At 36.3% G+C, this 5,652-nt stretch overlaps 1 long non-coding RNA gene across 1 annotated transcript; it reads left to right on the forward strand.

Moving 5' to 3' along the window:
• Positions 1-2,925: 2,925 nt before the first annotated feature.
• LOC123328035 lies at positions 2,926-5,071 on the forward strand. The gene is made up of 2 exons (XR_006542759.2): positions 2,926-2,987; positions 4,788-5,071. It is a non-coding gene; the product is annotated as an uncharacterized LOC123328035 (long non-coding RNA).
• The last annotated feature ends 581 nt before the right edge of the window (positions 5,072-5,652 follow it).

Below are 5,652 nucleotides of genomic sequence, written 5' to 3' on the forward strand. Positions count from 1 at the left end.
TCTCCAACTTTGACCTTTTTCATGATTGTCTTGGATATTCTCTGTCCCTTATATTTCCATATAAATTTTGGGATGAGCTTGTCAATCTGCATTTTAAAAAAAGGCAGCTGTAATTTTGATAAAGTGTTCAATCTGATAATTGACTTAGGGAATTTTGCCAATGGCATTATTTTCAGCAATGTGGATGGACCTAGAGATTGTCATACTGAGTGAAATAAGTCAGAGAAAGACAAATAGCATATGATATCACTTATATATGGATTCTAAAATAAAAAAAATAAGGTACAAATGAACTTATTTACAAAACTGAAATAGAGTTACAGATGTAGAAAGCAAAAACTTATGGTTACCAGGGGTACGGTTTGGGGAAGGGTAAATTGAAAGATTGGAACTGACATACACACTACGATATATAAAATAAAAAGCCAATGAGGACCTACAGTATAGCACAGGGAAATCTACTCAATACTCTGTAATGGCCTATATGGGAAAAGAACCAAAAAAGTGTGGACATATCTATATGTATAACATATTCACTTTGCTGTACACTTGAAACTAACACAAAATTATAAATCAACTATATTCCAATAAAAATTAAAAAAAATTAAGATGATATAAATCTGGGAAAACCCCCCCAAAACAAATAAAAAAACCCCCAACAATGAAAAAATAAAAACTGCCAACCTATGGTCACCTAGATTTTCTGTTCTTTTATCTTCTAGACATTTTAAAGCTTTATTTTACATTTAAACCTACCATCCATATTGAGTTAATATTTGTTAAATATATGAAGTCAGTGTCTAGGTAATTTTTTTTTTTTTTTTTTTTTGCATATGTGAGTCTAGTTGTTTCAGTGCTCCTTTCTCCTTCAGATTGCCTTTGCTTCTTTGTCAGAGATTAGTTATTAGTATAGAACCATCTCTAGGATCTCTTATTTTTCATTGATCTGTTTGTCTATTCTCCCATTAATACCACAGTCTTTATAGTAAGTCTTGAAGCTGGGTAGTATTAGTCCTCTGACTTTTTTTTAAAATTATCATGTTAGCTATATTTAAGTTGAATTTCCATGTAAACTTTAGAGTTGATTTGTTCATATCCACATAATAACTCAGTGGGATATTGATTGAGTTTGCACTGAAACTGTAGATCAAGTTGGGAAGAACTAATTTCTTAGGGATATTGAGTCTTAATATCTATGAGCAATAGAATGTTTTCCAATTTATTTTAGACATTTGATTTCTATCAGAGCTTTATAGTTTTCCCTATAAAGATTTTACATATATTTTGTTCAGTTCAGTCACTCAGTCATGTCCAACTCTTTGCAACCCCATGAATCGCAGCTTGCCAGGCCTCCCTGTCCATCATCAATTCCCGGAGTTCACCCAAACTCATGTCCATTGAGTCGGTGATGCCATCCAGCCATCTCATCCTCTGTCATCCCCTTCTCCTCCGGCCCCCAATCCCTCCCAGCATATATTTTGTTAGATTTATTTAAAAATATGTTCCATTTTCTGGGTGTGTCATCTGCATATCTGAGGTTATTGATATTTCTCCCAGCAGTCTTAGTTCCAGCTTGCACTTCATCCAGCCCAGCATTCTGCATGATGTACTCTGCATAAAAGTTAAAAAAGCAAGGTGACAATATACAGCCTTGACATACTCCTTTCCCAATTTGGAACCAGTCTGTTGTTGTTGTTCCATGTCTGGTTTTAGCTGTTGCTTCTTGACCTGCATGCAGATTTCTATGAATGGTAATGTTATTTTAATTTCAAATTTCACTAATTCATTGCTGGTATATAGGAAAGCAATTGAACTTTTTTTATATCAACTTTATATCCGTTTAGCATTTTATATTTACTTTTTAGTTCCAGAGGGTTTTGTTGTTTGTTTGTTTTTTGTAAATTCTTTAGAACTTCCTACATAGACATTCATGCATCTGCAAACAAAGATGTTTTATTTCTTTCTTCAGTCTGTAAACCTTTTATTCCATTCTTATTGCATTAGCTGGGACTTCTGGTAAAATACTAAACAAGAGTGGTGAGAAGGGCACTTGCATTTCTGAAGTACGGTTTTCCCAAGTATAGAAGACTTGGTGACATTTTTCTCAGCACTTTGACTGTATCATCCTACTGTCTCTGGTCTCCATTTTTTCTAAGACAGCTCTTAACACATTACTGATCAGAGAGTAATAAATTTTTTGTTACCTGAATGCTATCAACTGGAAATGTTTCAGTATTCACTTACATACAAATCACTGGCCACAGGCATGAATTCCTGCAAAAATCCCCTGGTTAATAATGTGTTATCTTATTGTGGTTTCCTTGTATGTGGCCAGTCCTTTTTCTCTTGCTCCTCTTAAAATATTCCCTTTGCCTTTCAACATTTTAATTCTGATGTGTCTGTCTATGGATCTCTTTGCATTTCTCTTACTTGGATTTCACTGAACTTTGGGCATGTGTAATGTCTTAAATCAAGTTTGGAAAATTTATAGCTGTTATTTGTTAGGTTTTTTTTTTCCCCTCTGTTCATTTTCCTCTTCCCCCTCTGACATTCACATTGCTTGTATGTTAAGTTTAATTCACCATTACACTTAATGATGCCCTACATTTCTCTGGGGGCTCTGTTCATTTCATTTTTTCTTTTTGTTCTTTACATTATATAATCTTAATTGATCTATCTTAAAAGTCACTGATTATTCTACCAGCTCAAATCTACAGATGATCCTGGTAGCAAAATTTTAATTCCAGTTTTTGTATGTTTCAAAAGTATTTCCATTTGATTATTTTAAATATAAGACCTCTTAATTGACATTACCTATGATTAAATATTATCATGTTTCCATCTTTAGACATTACTTCCTTTAGTTTTTTAAGCTTATTTATTTACTCGCCGTGTTATGCAGCTTGTGGGATCTTAGTTCCCTGACCAGAGACTGAACTCAGATCCACAGCAGTGAAAATGCCAAGTCCTAACCACTGGACTGCCAGGTAACTCCCTTTTGAGTATATTTATAATACCTGCTTTCAAGTTTTTGTCTGCTAATTTTGAGATCTGGGGCCTTCAAAGGCTTTTTCTATTGCTCCATTTTTCTTTATGTGTGTCTTATTAGTTGTTACTTTGTAAGTCTCATAATTTCTAGTTGAAAGGTGGACACTTTAGATAATATAGCGAATCTGGATATTTATTTTCCCACTACCACATTTGTGGGGCTTATTGTTGTTTGCTTTTTCATTTATTTAATTTGTTTAGTGACTTGGCTGAACAATTTCATTGAAGTTTATTTTCCCCTCAGTATGCAATCCCCAGCGTTGCTCTTAGAAGGTACAAGCCTGGGCATGTGCACAGTCACTCTGATTCCCTCACCTCCCATTCAAGAGATGACAGTGGTTTTACTAGTCTCTTTAAATGTCTCTTTGATCTCCTTGTTATCTGGTTTTACTTTGTTTATTTGTTGGTATCATACCTGGATGCCAGCCTTCCAGTAGTAGCTAGTTTCTTTATTGTTTTCCATCCTGTAGCATAAATTGTTCCACAATCTGATCCCATTAAGTTCATTCCATTGACAGGGACAATATTTGAGGTTTAGGCCAACCCCAGTAGGGCTTGTCTTAGCTGTAGCTTTCCCTGATTTTCTCCATTAAGAGTAGTTGGTCTGCCATTTTTCTTGTTGCTCTCATTTAGGTACCAACAGTTGGTGAATTGCTCATTACCAAATTCTTCATTGCTTCTTCATCACTCTTGGCTTGAACTTCTCTTGAGATTTCTTCCAAATAAGTTCAGTTCTCTTAGGAAAAGCTTTTGGCTTCTTTGTTTTATTGCCTGCATCTTCCCATGGCAGAAATTCTGTGCCTCAGCTCCTGGGGGCAGGGGATGCATACTGCTGCTCTCAGAGTTAACTCTCCTCTGTGAGGACAAGTTCAAGCCAAGAATGGGTGGTCTTCTTGACTTGCTTCCTTCTGCATGGAATGTCCGTGCTATGAGTGATCTGGTATAAACCTGAATCAAAGCTAAGCATTCTCTTCCATCCATACCTTGAGTAGATCTACCCTATGAGGGCTGGGTAGAAGAAAGAATTTGCAGCCCTCTTATCTGTATTTTTCTGGGAAAGAACTTCTGTAGCTCAGGCTTATGTGAATTGAGAAATGCTGGCAGTCTGTCTTTCTCCAGGAGAAAACATAGCCCTGTACTGGGAGCTGAGAGAGAGGGATCTGCTTTGTCCTGGCTGCATATGCTCACGGTAGAGCTTCCATAACACATAACTGGGGTGTAGGGGAGGGGTAAGGGAATATTTCATGGCTCAAATGCTATAGACTCTCACCTTCTTGTAGAGAATTAATCGATTTTTCTTGAATAGATATGTCTACATTTTCTGTATTCCTGTATTCTCTTGTAATTTCCAGAAATTTTAAATGATTCTTTTTAAAGATACATATAATTTTCACCTGTTGTGGTTTTCCTTAGAGAAGGTCTGCAGTGCTCCTCACAATATCATTTAAGTCTTGCCAAATTCATTTCTGCCTAACCACCCATTTATTTTATTAGGTCAGTTCAAAAGTAATTGTGGTTTTGCATTGTTTAACTTTGCCTTTTGATATTGGAGTACATTCTTAAATAAATGTGATTATATAATACATAATTTTATTGCACATTTCTCACCTTGTTTTTTTGCTAAAGACATTACTTGCTAAAGATATTACTGTTTATATTTATTTGAATATAGAAATGATGGTAGACAAAAAGCAAATTTGAGCAGTTTTTTAAATTTGATTTCAAATTGTGTCATAAAGCAGCAGAGACAACCAGCAACATCAACGATGATTTTGGCTCAGGAACTGCTGATGAACATACAGTGCAGTGGTGGTTCAAGAAGTTTTGCAAAGGAGACAAGAGCCTTGGAGATGAGGAAGGTAGTTGACAACGACCATTTGAGAGCAGTCATCAAAGCTGATCCCCCTACAACTACATGAGAAATTGCTGAAGAACTCAACATCCACTCTTCTATGGTCACTGGGCATTTGAAGTAAATTGGAAAGGAGGAAAATCTCAATAAGTGGGTGTCTCATGAACTGACTGAAAATAAAAAAAAGAATCATCATGTTGAACGGTCATCTTCTCTTATTCTACACAACAACAAACCATTTCTTGGTTGGATTGTGACGTGTGATGAAGAGTGGATTTTATATAACAAATGGCAATGACTGGCTTAGTGGATGGACTGAGAAGAAGCTCCAAAGCACTTCTTAAAGCCAAGCTTGCACCAAAAAATGGTCATGATCACTGTTTGGTCTGTTGCCTGATCCACTACAGCTTTCTGAATCCTGGTGAAACCATTACATCTGAGAAGTATGTGCAACAAATAGATGAGATACACTGAAAATTGCATGCCTGCAGCCAACACTGGTCAACAGAAAGGGCCCAGATCTTCTCCACAACAATGCTGGACTGCACGTTGTACAACCAATGCTTCAAAAGTTGAATGGATTGGGCTACGATGCTTTGCCTCATCCACCATATTTACCTGACCTCTCGCCAACCACCACTTGTTCGTCAAGCATCTTGACAACTTTTTGCAGGGAAAATTATTCCATAACTAGCATGAGGCAGAAAATAGATTCCAAGAGTTCATCGAATCCTGAAGCACGGATTTTTACT

Source organism: Bubalus bubalis, chromosome 11, assembly GCF_019923935.1.
Source record: "Bubalus bubalis isolate 160015118507 breed Murrah chromosome 11, NDDB_SH_1, whole genome shotgun sequence".
Classification (NCBI taxonomy): Eukaryota; Metazoa; Chordata; class Mammalia; order Artiodactyla; family Bovidae; genus Bubalus; species Bubalus bubalis.